This window comes from Onychostoma macrolepis, chromosome 16 (genome assembly GCF_012432095.1).
Source record: "Onychostoma macrolepis isolate SWU-2019 chromosome 16, ASM1243209v1, whole genome shotgun sequence".
NCBI classification, from domain to species: domain Eukaryota; kingdom Metazoa; phylum Chordata; class Actinopteri; order Cypriniformes; family Cyprinidae; genus Onychostoma; species Onychostoma macrolepis.
The window spans coordinates 592,699-606,792 of NC_081170.1; the positions used below are offsets into that span (position 1 = coordinate 592,699).

A 14,094-nucleotide genomic window follows, 5' to 3' on the forward strand; every position below is an offset into this window, starting at 1 on the left:
AGATGCACCTGTACACAAAAGGCCTATTTCTCTCAAATATTGTTCACAAATCTGTGTTAGTGAGCACTTCTCCTTTGCCGAGATACTCCATCCACCTCACAGGTGTGGCATATCAAGATGCTGATTAGACAGCATGATTATTGCACAGGTGTGCCTTAGGCTTGCCACAATAAAAGGCCACTCTGAAATGTGCAGTTTTATCACACAGCACAATGCCACAGATGTTGCAAGTTTTGAGGGAGCGTACAGTTGGCATGCTGACTGCAGGAATGTCCACCAGAGCTGTTGCCCGTGAATTGAATGTTCATTTCTCTACTATAAGCTGTCTCCAAAGACGTTTCAGAGAATTTGGCAGTACATCCAACCGGCCTCACAACCGCAGACCACGTGTAACCACACCAGCCCAGGACCTCCACATCCAGCATCTTCACCTCCAAGATCGTCTGAGACCAGCCACCCGGACAGCAGCAACAATCTGGTTGCATAACCAAAGAATTTCTGCACAAACTGTCAGAAACCGTCTCAGGGAAGCTCATCTGCATGCTCGTCGTCCTCATCGGGGTCTCGACCTGACTGCAGTTCGTCGTCGTAACCGACTTGAGTGGGCAAATGCTCACATTCGATGGCGTCTGGCACTTTGGAGAGGTGTTCTCTTCACGGATGAATCCCGGTTTTCACTGTACAGGGCAGATGGCAGACAGCGTGTATGGCGTCGTGTGGGTGAGCGGTTTGCTGATGTCAACGTTGTGGATCAAGTGGCCCATGGTGGCGGTGGGGTTATGGTATAGGCAGGCGTATGTTATGGACAACGAACACAGGTGCATTTTATTGATGGCATTTTGAATGCACAGAGATACCGTGACGAGATCCTGAGGCCCATTGTTGTGCCATTCATCCACGACCATCACCTCATGTTGCAGCATGATAATGCACGGCCCCATGTTGCAAGGATCTGTACACAATTCCTGGAAGCTGAAAACATCCCAGTTCTTGCATGGCCAGCATACTCACCGGACATGTCACCCATTGAGCATGTTTGGGATGCTCTGGATCAGCGTATACGACAGCGTGTTCCAGTTCCTGCCGATATCCAGCGACTTCGCACAGCCATTGAAGAGGAGTGGACCAACATTCCACAGGCCACAATCAACAACCTGATCAACTCTATGCGAAGGAGATGTGTTGCACTGCATGAGGCAAATGGTGGTCACACCAGATACTAACTGGTTTTCTGACCAATTTCATAGCAAATTCAGAGAGGAAATTAAAATAATCATAATAATGTTATAACTATAATAAATAAATGTATACTATTATAAAAAATATTAGAAATAGTAGAAAATCGAAATATTTCCCAGAAATCTTTTTTAAATGATTTCTTAATCTTATCTATTTATTTGTTTTTTGTTTATTTATTTTTATTTAACACCATATCATCGACAAAGTCTATTCTGATGAAAAACTGAGAGTAGATAATAAAAAAAATAAAACTTTAATAAATAAAAAAGGTGTGTTATAACTTATCAATACATTTTCATGAATATATTCTCAATAACGGAATAATATTTAATAGAAAAATCTAAAAAAAAAGTTTAATATTTGTCAGAGTCACACATTGTCTCTTGCATTAATGAAACGTGTGTGTGTGTGTGTGTGTGTCTGTGTCTGTGTCTGTGTCTTCAGAATCTGCGGCTGGTGCTCCAGAGCCTGACAGCCAATCAGAGAGCAGCGTCACACATGACATCATAATGCAGTAACGTACAGGTACCTGCTGCGGTGCGGTGTGGACTGGAGCAGTGGACTGCATCTGACTCTGGATGAAGTGGTGTGACGGTGTGGTGGCCGGCATGATCATCACCATCTGCATCTGCAGCCAATCAGAGCACTGCATGACCGATTCAAATCAAAATAGAGAACAAATCACAGAATCCAGCCACAAAAATGAGGTGTGGTCAGAATGTGACGGGCATGTCAATGTGAGGTGTGGTCAGGTGTCAGGGGGCATGGTCAGACTCACCTGTGTGATCGGCTGCGGTTGCGGCTGGAGCAGCGGCGGTGTCTGTGTCTGTACGAGCGTGTGTGGGGGCGTCTGTGTGAAGGGATTCATGGGAGCCACGGCTCTGTCCCCCATCTGATCCCCCAAGAGATCCAGATCCTGGATCCTCCGGGTGATTACTGTTGTACTGCAGCATCTCTGACAAACACACACACACACACACACAGATTACCGTCTGAATATGACCGATATTAATAACTCTGGCGGTGTGTTGATAAACTGCTTCTGTCTGTCTAAATGTTAAAGTTCCCTTTAGTCACTAATTCTATTCCTTAAAACTCCTCTTTGATCATCAAAATAACATATTTAAACATTTTTCTCATGAAAATATATATTTTTTGCAGATAATCATTAAAATCCTTACCAGCTAAATGTAAATGCTACACATTGGTGAAGTGGCAATTTTATTAGCCTAATGGTTATAGCAATGTCAATCACTGTGTGTGTGTGTATGTATATATATATATAGCAGTATAACAGAACTTTGTCAGATATATATAAATATGAAAAGGATCCAAGGAAGGAAGGGGGAAAATTTGAAGATCTGGACATTTGCAGTGTGATCATTCGTACGTATAAAATTTTTAAGACGGACAGAATTAACACCTGATATTACTGTAAGATGCGTTTACAATTATCATATCACTAGTGGTCAGCCAAGACAAATGTGTAGTTTCAGCGATCAGTTTACAAAACATTTTAGACCCTGTCACAAAAAAACTAACGGTTAATTGTTGATCGAGCTCTAAATCTAATTATGAAGCCTTTAAATAAGTGATTGAGAAGAGCAACTAAAAACAACCCTCAGCATTGAGTCTGTCTGCGCCGGCAGATTTTCTTCTCCTTTTTCTTTTTGTGGTGAGTATTTATGAGAAAGATGAGTATTGATTACCGCTCTCTCTCTCTCTATCTCTGTTCATCCAGAGCGTTTCTTCTGCTGATAAACCTCATCCACAAACCTACCAAAACCGACCAAACGCAGCACAAAAACCAGAGAAACATCACAAAAATAGACAATTTCTGTAAGACCATTCATCACGTCATGTACAGTATGTTGATGAAGGCAGGCTCACGCATGTTCTGAGAGCGCGAGGAGATCTTCACTGATAACACACACCTCATCTGCGAGAAAACACACTTGCAAAGCACTTTCTCCAGTCTCACATGGACAAACGAGCTCACAACCTGCCGTTCACATGCAGCTTCAGAGCGTTTAATCCTGTTACTTACAGCACTGACCACACCACAACATTCAGAAACACACCACAGATAGAACGGCACATGAACTAGAAGTGAAGAGTTAAAAATGAGTTCTAGAAGTAAATAAAACAAGAAAATACTATGTCAGCCTTTCAACTTCTACATTTCATGTTTAATTCAATGTTTTACTTGCCGTTTCTTTGTCTTTTTTTTTTTGTAAAATTTTCTAGAAACTTCTGATTTTTCACATCAAGTTTTTTCAGACTTTTTGCTTAAAAATTTCATGTTTAATTTATGGAAGGCCTTTTCCACCATGGGAAGAAAAAAAAAATGTAACTGCAAACTTTCTCTCACAATTCATACTTTTCACAAAATTCTCAAAAAAAAAAAAAAACAGAATTCTGAGATAAAAATTCAGAATTTTACAATATTAACTACAATATTCTGACTTTTTTCCTTATTACATTTTTTTTTTTTTTTTCAAAATGACTTTTTCTTCAAATTGCATTAAAAAAAAAAATCACTATTTTTTTTATTTTTATGCCTTGTTGGAAACAAACTTCCATATTAATTCTATGTGTTTGTTACTTGCTGTTTTCTGTGAAATTTACTAGCAATTTCTGAGTAAAAACTCTTATATATTCTAATTAATTACCATTTTCTAGGAAAAAAATACTATGGAAGTCAATGGTGCTCATCAACTGTTCAGATCCCAACATTTTTCTAAATATCTTTCTTTTGTGTTTAACAGAAGAAACTCATACAGGTTTGGAACAAGTGGAGGGTGAGTAAACGATGACAGAATTTTCATTCTGAAAGTGAACTATTCCCTTAAGAGTTATTAATACACAAATTATAATGTATGATGAGTCTCTACAGACGGCTGAACACACGAGAACACGGATCTGATCACACACACACACACACACACACACACACACACACACACATTAGGTTTCAGTCATGGTTATACATTCTGATTTTTGTATATATGTAATATTTCTGTGCTATTTGCCTAGGGTTCTGAATGTAAGTTTACATTTAGTACACTGAGAGGACGTAAGGACTCGTATGTGAAAGAGATCGCTGCTTCTGGTTGTGAACAGCTGTGGATCCAGTCGATTAAAGGGAGTTTTCCATTGAGTTTAAAACAGTTGTCTTTTGACGAGTAACACACACACACTCAGATATCTCCATTATCATAAACGCAGCATTGTTTATAATCAACATCATCATCTTCCTCACTCACCGTCGATGAGCTGATTGTCCTGCTCGGACCGGTTCGGGTCTACACTCTCGACGAACGACAGTATCCATGCGGTCTAGACTAGGGTCCGTAATATCCATGAACTTGGCAACATCCTTCCTCTCCATCTTGTTATTCGCTTCTCTCAGCGCTGACTTAGTCGTGAAGTAGCCAGAGCTTCAGTAATAAGGGCCAGGAAGAGGAACCATCGCAGCTTTCATCATAACGCCCCGCCCAGCAATCACGCCATAGACTGGCGTGATCGCAGTTCATGTTTGTAACTTGGAAAGTGAGGAGTCACCTCTGACGAAACCTCAGAAACACTGTGAGTGGTCTGCACAAACCAACTGTAGAAACACATGCTTTTCTTTCTTTTCTCTCTAAATGCACCAGACACTTTCTAATAAACACTCCATGTTACAAGAACTTAATAAGGACTTAACAAATGTTTACTTGTGAATGCATCACAAATCATATTGCACTATTTGCTTCTTAACCTTAAATACCTCTTTTGCACAATATCACGCACAGTTATTATGTAAAGTACATGTGTAGTCTGTCTTAGGTTATGTGTGTAGTCAACTATTTATAGTATATGTATAGTTAGATTACTGCTTTCAGTAAGTTAGTTATGTATTGGTTTAAAAATTGTTCTTACTCTTGTGTTGTATGTTCATATTTATGTAGCACTGTGGTCCCGCGAGACACGACATTTCGTTCCACTGTATGCTGACCACATGTAGCGGAAATGACAATAAAGCTGGACTTGACTTACAGCTGATACTCCAGATGTCACACAGCTGACTCCAGCTCAGCTCTACAGAAACGCAGTCAGAAAATCACACACACACACACACGTTTGTTTTTGTGAAAAGTGGGGACTCTCCATAGGTGTAATGGTTGTTATACTGTACTTACTGTATGTGCTATTGTCCTACACCAACCCTACACCTAAACCTACCCCTTACAGGAGACTGTCTGCTATTTCAGATTCTCAATACACTCCATTCTGTGTGATTTATAAGCGTTTTGAAAAGTGGGGACATGGAGTAATGTCCTGAAAAGTCACCTTCTCCTTGTAATAGCTGTCATTTATGCCCTGATTAGTCACAAAAACGTGCACGCACACACACTCACTCACACACACATAACTCACACCATATAAGGAAGCATGTCGTTCCTGCCTCCAGACTGAGGATGGTCTCTATAGACCCTTTTTGCGCCGACGTCACGATTACGTCACCGCACTAGCTGGAGGCAAAACAAAGGGAAAACTGACTCCAGTCAGTGTGTAAAATAGTCTTACTCAGGGATCGTTGAAGCGGAGGGCCGCCTGGGACCGGGCCTGGGTAACTTTTGAGGTCTGGTACAAATTATGACACACAAAAATAAATAGGCTACAGGCTCATATGGATTACTCTTTAAAAGATCGCAATCTCGATTCAAACACACTCGATCTTATTGCTGTCGATGAGACCATGTCTATTAAACCATTAAAATCACAATCACATCGGAATATTAACCTGCTTTTGTGCAGCCGCTGATCCAGAAGAGAGCAGCTCTTCATGAACCTTACGTTTGAAACAGATTTACAAACACTCTACATTTCTGTGTTGCAAACATTAAATAATAATGAAAGTATTGGGATAAAAGTTTATCCACCTTTTTCTTGAGGTAAAAATGGGCGCGGCCATTTGTAAATTCTATGGGTCTAGCTTCCGGTCTCATCGGAGTCCAGCTATTTTTAGCTGTACAAAACAGTTCGTTTTGATGCTTGATATTGAAAATTTGTGTCTTATCATATTATTTTAATGTATTTTCTTAATTATGAACACACTGGTTTGTAGTGCAAACATTTTTACCGTTTACTGCATGTTGTTATTCTCCTCGTTATTTACCTATAGCGGCTAATGAACCGGAAGTCTCACCCATAGGCTTACTTCCGCGTTGAAGAAAAAGGTGGATAGTCCGGATACAGACTCTGATGTTACGGCGGCTGCATTCAACATGAGAAACTGACCTTTGGATCTGACGTTACGCTTCAGATGATTGTAATGAGCGGCGCTGTGGAGGGGCTATAGGTGCTCCAGCACCCCTAAAAACACCTTTTAAGGAATTGTGCTATAATAACAAACAAATACAAATACAACTCATTATATACACTATAAACACTTTAAAAGAGACAGACATGTAGATGTTTGTGGAAGGTTTTTTCTCTGTTTTGGAGGGATGATTGTTTTTAAATCATACTCTATTGCATCAACATTTGTTAATAGGCCTACTGTACTATAGTTTGGGGTGGATCATTTTATCAGTTGTTTATTATTCATGCAACAATGTATTACTGTTATAGCTTTTATTAATAACCATTGCTATATAGCTGATAACTTTGTCTAGTGCTCTTATGAATGTTTATAACATGATTTGTGGACATTTAACTACTATACTGAATGACATAGCATAGACTTCTTCGTGCCGCTAGTGTTTGCGTATTTCATTTCATTACGTAACCTTGTTCTACAGATCTGTGTAGTGTTAAATACAACGTGTTTTTGACAGCGTTGGTAACGTTTCTGACAGATAATATCATGATATTTTTGCTTTTCCCTGACCGAATGTCGTATCCTGTCAGCCAGGGACGTGCAGACATTCTGAGGGGCAGGGGCTCAAGTGGAAAAAAAGGCACGTCTCATATTTATTTATTTATTCTAAACAAAACGTTAAATATATTAGGGGTGTGTGATATTGACAAAAAATATATATCAATATTTTCTGGGATTTTATCGATAACGATATCTTAAGGACTATCGTGGACAGCTGACTCCTAAAGTTTTTGATATTCTGCATACTCTGTGGTGATCAGTTCACAGCAGTGATAGAAATTAATCTTTTCCAATAAGTTTAAATAGTTTTTTTTTTTTTTTTTTACCTTTTATGGGCATTTTTACCTTTATAAAGCCCTGCACGAGTGTGCATCATATTTTCAGTCAAATTCTTAAATTGAATCAGTCAGTTAGAATAAGTAATTTAAGCTGTTACCAAACAAATGAAATCAGTATTGACAAAATTAATCTTTGCAATGCAGAGAAAACAGAAGCTGCATCTGAAGCGGCATTTAGATGTGTTTACACACTGTTTAATGCAGGACACGAATGCATTTAACCTGCAGTTACAAATGCATTAATACTGTTTTGATATTTTAAACATAAAATGATGAATACTGATATTTGAAATTATAAAAATAAATTTAAAAAAATGAAAAGTTACTTTAAATGTGAAATTAAAACTGCCAGCAGGTGGCAGCAAGTCACTGTTAATAAGTGAGTCATTGCGACTGAACCAAATCATTTAAACGCTTGATTCATTCAGGAGCAAAACAGCAATGCTCACCCTTACAAAAAATGACTGCAGTACATTGAAGTACAACTGAAGTACAATGAAGTGCAACTGTAGATTTGCAGTATAATGAAGTACAGATACAATATAACTACAGTTGAGTGATACGCTGAAATGCATGTGAAGATTTCAGATGCAAAAACTTCTAAGTCTGTCTGATTAAATTAATTTTATTTTTATGATTAGGTGTGATAATTTCACTTTAATGGCAATGAGGTTCTTTTCATTGACAACATCGTTCATATGTGAACTATCACAATTAAAGCACAAAGACATAACAACATTACACTCCGAGACCTTTCACAAGTGCTACAAAAGAGAAGAAACGCTTTCCGGAAGAAGTTCATCAGGCGAGGTGGAGACTAGTCGACTCATCCAGTTTAGCGGTGAGTATAATGTCTAATGTCCTCATATATCTTTAGTTATAATTTTAGAGAGATGTAAAATGACTTCACGGATATCTTATTCAACCCGCTGAGATGAGAAGAAAGGCCGCTTCAGTGCTGATCTGTAGCGCCCGCGGGTCTGTGCGCGAGGTGCTTATATTTATTTTATATTTGATGATTTTTAACACTGATCAGTCAACATTGATTTCAGCTGAACAATGATACTTTTTACTGTTTAGAGCTGCTTCACAGCAGAAGTGAATTTTGTTTGCATCATCATTTTTCTTTTTATCACTGTAAAGTAATTAAAATATATCTGACGATATTTAGTACTGCATATTCACAAAAATAGAATAAATCAGGATTTATTTTTTCACAGCACAGTACACCAGCATTTATGTTTAGTGTGACATTAATGTGTGGAAATGGACTTATTTTTTTAGTGTGTGATTGCTATTTTCAGGAAATGCACTGGTAACAACTAAAATAAAGACCAAAAATATAATTCAGCGGAAGATGATGGCTGTGGTGAAACAAGCACTCAAATAATGGTGAGCAGTAATCTACTTTATTTAATTGATCTTTTATTAACTATTATCTTTATAGTTTATAATGCATAATAACTGCTATTGTATTTCAGGAACTAAGACCTGTGGGAGTGCTGGAGAAATCAAGTGTATGAGTCCTCTGTCGTCTCAGCCATGGAAGAGATCTTCAGACATGAAGAGATCGAGGAGTTAAATGAAATCAAAGAGCTAAAAGAAGAATATTAGTGCCAATTCAGTATGAAAACAGAGAGAGAGCTGAGGCAGTGGAAAGGTAATCTAATTATATCAGCAATTATTCTCAATGCTTAACATCAGCTCTGAATAGTTTGCTTGTGGACTCTTTGATTCTCTCTGATTGACCGGAAGGTGTGCATTAAAACAATGAATGCAGATAATTATAATCAGTTCCATCGCTATTTTAAATCAATGTGCTGCTTGTACTGTAGCACACACATACAGTCAGAACGCTAGATCTAAAGACCTGTAACCAAATAAACTCATGAAAATTAATTTAGTTTTACCCTTCCAGTCAAATTGTACTCCACAAACATTAAAGGACTAGTTCACCCAAAACTGAAAATTCTGTCATTAATTACTCACCCTCATGTCGTTCCAAACCCATAATACCTTTGTTCATCTTTAAAACACAAATTAAGATATTTTTGATGAAATCTGAGAACTTTCTGACCCCTCTCTATAGGAAGCAACGCAACTTACACATTTAAGTTCCAGAACAATAGGAAAGACATTGTGAAAGTAATCCATGTGACTCCAGTGGTTTAACCTCAATTCTGTCTTCTGTCGCATGAACACAACACTCATGCTTTGTGATGCTCTCATGAATGCACATTACAGATCAATATTTTTTGTAAATAAGTGGTAAAGTAGTTTTTATTTTTTGGATGCAAACTCACTTTTCATAAAATTGATTTAAAACAACTGGAGTTGATGAATTACTTTAATGATGTCTTTCCTTCCATTCTGGAACTTGAATGTGTAAGTTGCGTTGCTGTCTATGTAGGGTCAGAAAGCTCTCTGATTCTTTAAAAATATCTTTGTTTGTGTTCCAACGAGGAATGAAGGTCTTACAGGTGTAAAACCACACAAGGGTGACTAATTAATGACAGAATTTTCATGTTTGGGTTAGCTATCTCTTTAAAGGCAGCTTTAACTTAACTTTTTAAACTAGCTGTAACAGGTGTGTATTACACAATTTTAAAGATACTTATCTCCTCTTCACCACTGTAAGGCTCCACCCGCTAGCCCAAACAACGGAATCCAGCGGCCTGGTCAAAGGTTTAATGCATGTTCGGTCTTTTACTTGCGCTTCTGAATTTATCAGGATTTAGTTTCAATTTTGAACCTAGCTCCAATTCTGATCTGACTCCAATTCCAAGTGATCATTAAATTTAGACTAATTAAAAATTTATCACAAATATCGCTTATATATTAATTTAGATATTTGATTATTCTCGACATACCATATTTTCAGTTATCCGTTCACTGGGGACCTAATGTCTCTTTTGAGCCTATAGAGTCGGCCGATGCGCCGGTCTCACGATCACAAACTCGCCAGTCCGATGTTAGTCAGAGGATGCAGGCCTCCTCACAGTCTAATAGTCATAATGATTTCAGGACAGTTCAGAATAAATCAAATATAACAATTTATTATTAGTCAGGTAAACGTGTCGTGCCAATTACATAAAACAATAAGCCAATTCAAAAATAAGAAAATACATAATATCAGTTGTTCAAAGATGAATCTAAGTGTAAAATGTTTACCTGAATTCAAGAAGAAGATACATAGTATGGAACATATTAAATACCCTCCACACTACGGGCTGATCTGACTACAAATCGCACCGACTGATTTGCAACTTTCCCTTAAATACTACCAGAACAAAAGGCCCATAAACATTTATTCTCTGCCCCAAAACAGATTAGATCTATGGGGGATGAGAAACCTCTCTGGGAGCTGTTCTCATGCCCCAAATGGTCACACCTGTAGAGCAATGTTTATCAGGTTTTGAAAGGAGACCGCCCCCAAAACAGAGGTACAGAATTCACTTAAGTTTCCAATATTTCCCATAATATAAGTGACTGCTGTGAAATTGAGACCAGTTTACCCATCGCACCGAGACCTTTAAAATGATACCAAACATGAAAGGGAAAAACAACAGGTTCACAAGATACATGATATGTGGTATTTGCATATTCTTAATGAACTTTGAGCGAACCCTTTTGGGGAGAAAGAGGGAGATGCAGAGATGGCAGGGTGAAGAAGGGGGTCGTAAATGATCAAAGAAGATAAGTTTGGTTAGGGTGGTGTTGTCTGTTCTCTTTGGGGATCTTTTGTTGTCTTTGGAGATCTCTTCTCCAGGTTAGTTTCATGGCTTTATTGCATGACACCTGTGAGTTCCTGAGTTAATTTCATAAAGGAAATTATTTCACTCCCTACACCACCAAGTAGGTAACAAAGATAGAATTTATGTGAGATGATGATTATTATTACTTGGGTTTATGCATAAACATACCCAGTCACAGCTATCTCATGACTTTATATCACTTTTTCCTTTTGACCTTCATAAGCAATTGTTTTAAACAAATGGAAGGAGACACATTGTAACTGTAAACTCAGTTGTGCATTTCAGATGCTGTCACATCCTACAACCTCGTCATCTGCAGAGAAGAGAAACTGCTACTCGATCACACCAAAATATGCATAATGATGGACTTTCAGGCATCATAGAGGATTATGAAAATACAGTATTTCACTGGAACATGGTCTTCCTCACACTATTTTCTGTTTTTATTTTGTTTTACTTTATGTTCAATGTCAATTATCATTTATTAATATATTCTGCTATAACTAATATAACTAATGTAACTGTTGTTAGAGCACTGTCATTTTTTTTTACAAATGTCATTAAAAATAAATAAAAGTACCTAATTGACATGCTATTGTTGTAAAAACCCTAATAGAGGCTACAAGATAATATAAGACCAGGCAGATAGAGGGGTAAAAAAACTATTAATAAATCATATATACGAATAATATTAATAATACTATTAAAGATATAAATACACTAATATTAATGAATATAAACTATCATTAAAAAGACCATCAAGGTCCTATATAGCATTTTCAAAACATGGTTCCCTTTCAGTCGGTCACTCCGAGTCACGTCGGATGACCGACGAATTGGGATCTCGCCAGAGAGACCAATCCACTTCGAGTGTAACTAAACGAGCCAATGGACATTGGCATGCGATCATTGCATCCAGCTGCCGCTGATCACAGCGTGAGTATAAGAGGCAGCGGGTGCACCGCGATAATTCATCCTTTCGCTCGAGCCGAGCGGCGGTGAATCACTGCTGCTCTCCTATCCTGCGAGTGAGAAGAGCGGCGAGTGAGTGCGGGCGTTACAGCGCAGCAGCGGTGGTCGCGGTCTCACGGGAGAAGAGGTCGATTCCGTGAAGACAGTCACACTCGAGTGTGTGGTGGCCAGCTCCCTGCGTGCTTCAGCACTTAATAAAGAGCAAATTTCTCTAAAAGAGCAACACGGGTGATCACGTCTTTTTAAAGATGTCTTATCACCCGTGCGTTTCTGGGTGTGGTCGTTTCCTGGCGCCTCAGGACGGTCACGATTGCTGCCTCACGTGTCTGGGCATTCAGCACGCTGAGGAAGCTTTCGTGGATGGTTCATGTTCTTCTTGTGGGGACATGACCATCTCGGAGTTGCATAATAGACTCCGCTATGTCAAACATGGCGGAGTCCTCTGCCTCTGCCGCGATCCAGCGTTCGTTCCCGGGCGGCGCTGTATCCGTGCAGTCAGAGGTGATCTGAGGGTGACAGTGAGGGCTTCCCAAGAGGAGTTCCTCACCCTCAGGCGCTCCGCAGCCGGTGGGGTTGCCGTTGGAGCGGGCTGGGACCTCTGCAGAGCGGGTATACCGCCTGTTTCCTTCGGTGCTCCCCTGACGACCAGATGTCGGTCGCTGCATTGAGAGCGAGTCGCCTCTGGGGATGACGACTCGGCTGCGTTGCTCTTCGGGTGTGGTAGCGTTGTCGAGCCAGACCCAGAGATGACGGCTATGCTTTCCCGGGCCGCCGAGAATGTCGGGCTCGTGTGGAATCCTCCACCGCGTCCCGATCCTTCGAGGCTGGACGAGTGGTTTCGGTGGGGGTCGCGCTGGTTCTCAGCGCCCCCTCGGTGCCATTCTTTCCGGAAGTGCATGAGGAGCTTACAAGATCGTGGAAGGCACCTTTACTGCCCGAAACAAATCTTGTGGCTCCTCCACCTCACCACCCTCGATGGTGGGGCCGCTTTGGGGTATGCGGGCATCCCTCAGTGGAGCGGTCTGTGGCCATGCAACTATGTCCAACAGCCGCTACCACTCTGCGGGTGACCCGTGTCTCTCGCGGGCCTGTAAGTATTCGTCAGGTCTAACTGGCAGTGCTTATAGAGCCTGTGGGAGGCGGCTTCTGCCCTTCACGCCATGGCGTTACTGCAGGTCCACCAGGCCAAAGCCCTGAAAGACCTGCACGAGGGTGGTCACGACCTGGCGGTTCTACATGAGCTGCGTGCTGCGACAGACCTCGCGCTTCGAGCGACGAAGGTGACCGCACAGTCTCTGGGTCGTGCGATGTCCACGCTAGTGGTCCAGGAGCGCCATCTCTGGCTGTGTCTTGCTGACATGAAGGAGCAGGAGAAGGTACAGTTCCTGAATGCTCCCGTGTCGCAGACCGGCCTTTTCGGCGACGCTGTCGAGAGCTTTGCCCAGCAGTTCTCGGCAGCCCAGAAGCAGACTGAGGCGATCAAACACATCATGCGCCGGAGGAAACCTGCTGCTTCCACTCCGGCTGCAGCCCCTCAGCCTGCTCGTCGCCGTGGGCGCCCCCCTGCGGCTGCCCCCGCTCCCGCGCAGCAGCCTTCCACCAGGCAGCGTCGTGGAGCCGGTCGCAGGCAGGACGCCCAGCCCGTCCAGGCCCCCTCCAAACCTGGCGGCAAGCGCAAGTGCAAGAGGCCCTGAGACGGGCGACCCGGAGATGGTGGAGACTGCTTGTCGGGAGATGGTGACTGCACCACTCCCTCCCCCAGAGGAGGGCCGGGCGGAGAATCTTTTGTTTCGTTTTGTTTTTGTTCCGCCGCTGGCCCAGCAGCCAGCGGTACCCAAAACATCAGTAAAAGAGCAGTTTTCTCAATCTCTTGGTCTCAAGAGGAGGAGAGTGGTGAACCGTGCATCATGGGAACACTTCCCTT

General features: G+C 41.0%; 1 long non-coding RNA gene across 1 annotated transcript; it reads right to left on the reverse strand.

Annotated features, from left to right (window-relative positions):
• Positions 1-1,770: 1,770 nt before the first annotated feature.
• On the reverse strand, positions 1,771-4,644 carry LOC131521341 (uncharacterized). The gene is made up of 3 exons (XR_009266268.1): positions 4,506-4,644; positions 2,018-2,194; positions 1,771-1,867 (listed from the first exon to the last, which is right to left on the reverse strand). It is a non-coding gene; the product is annotated as an uncharacterized LOC131521341 (long non-coding RNA).
• Between the last annotated feature and the right edge of the window lie 9,450 nt (positions 4,645-14,094).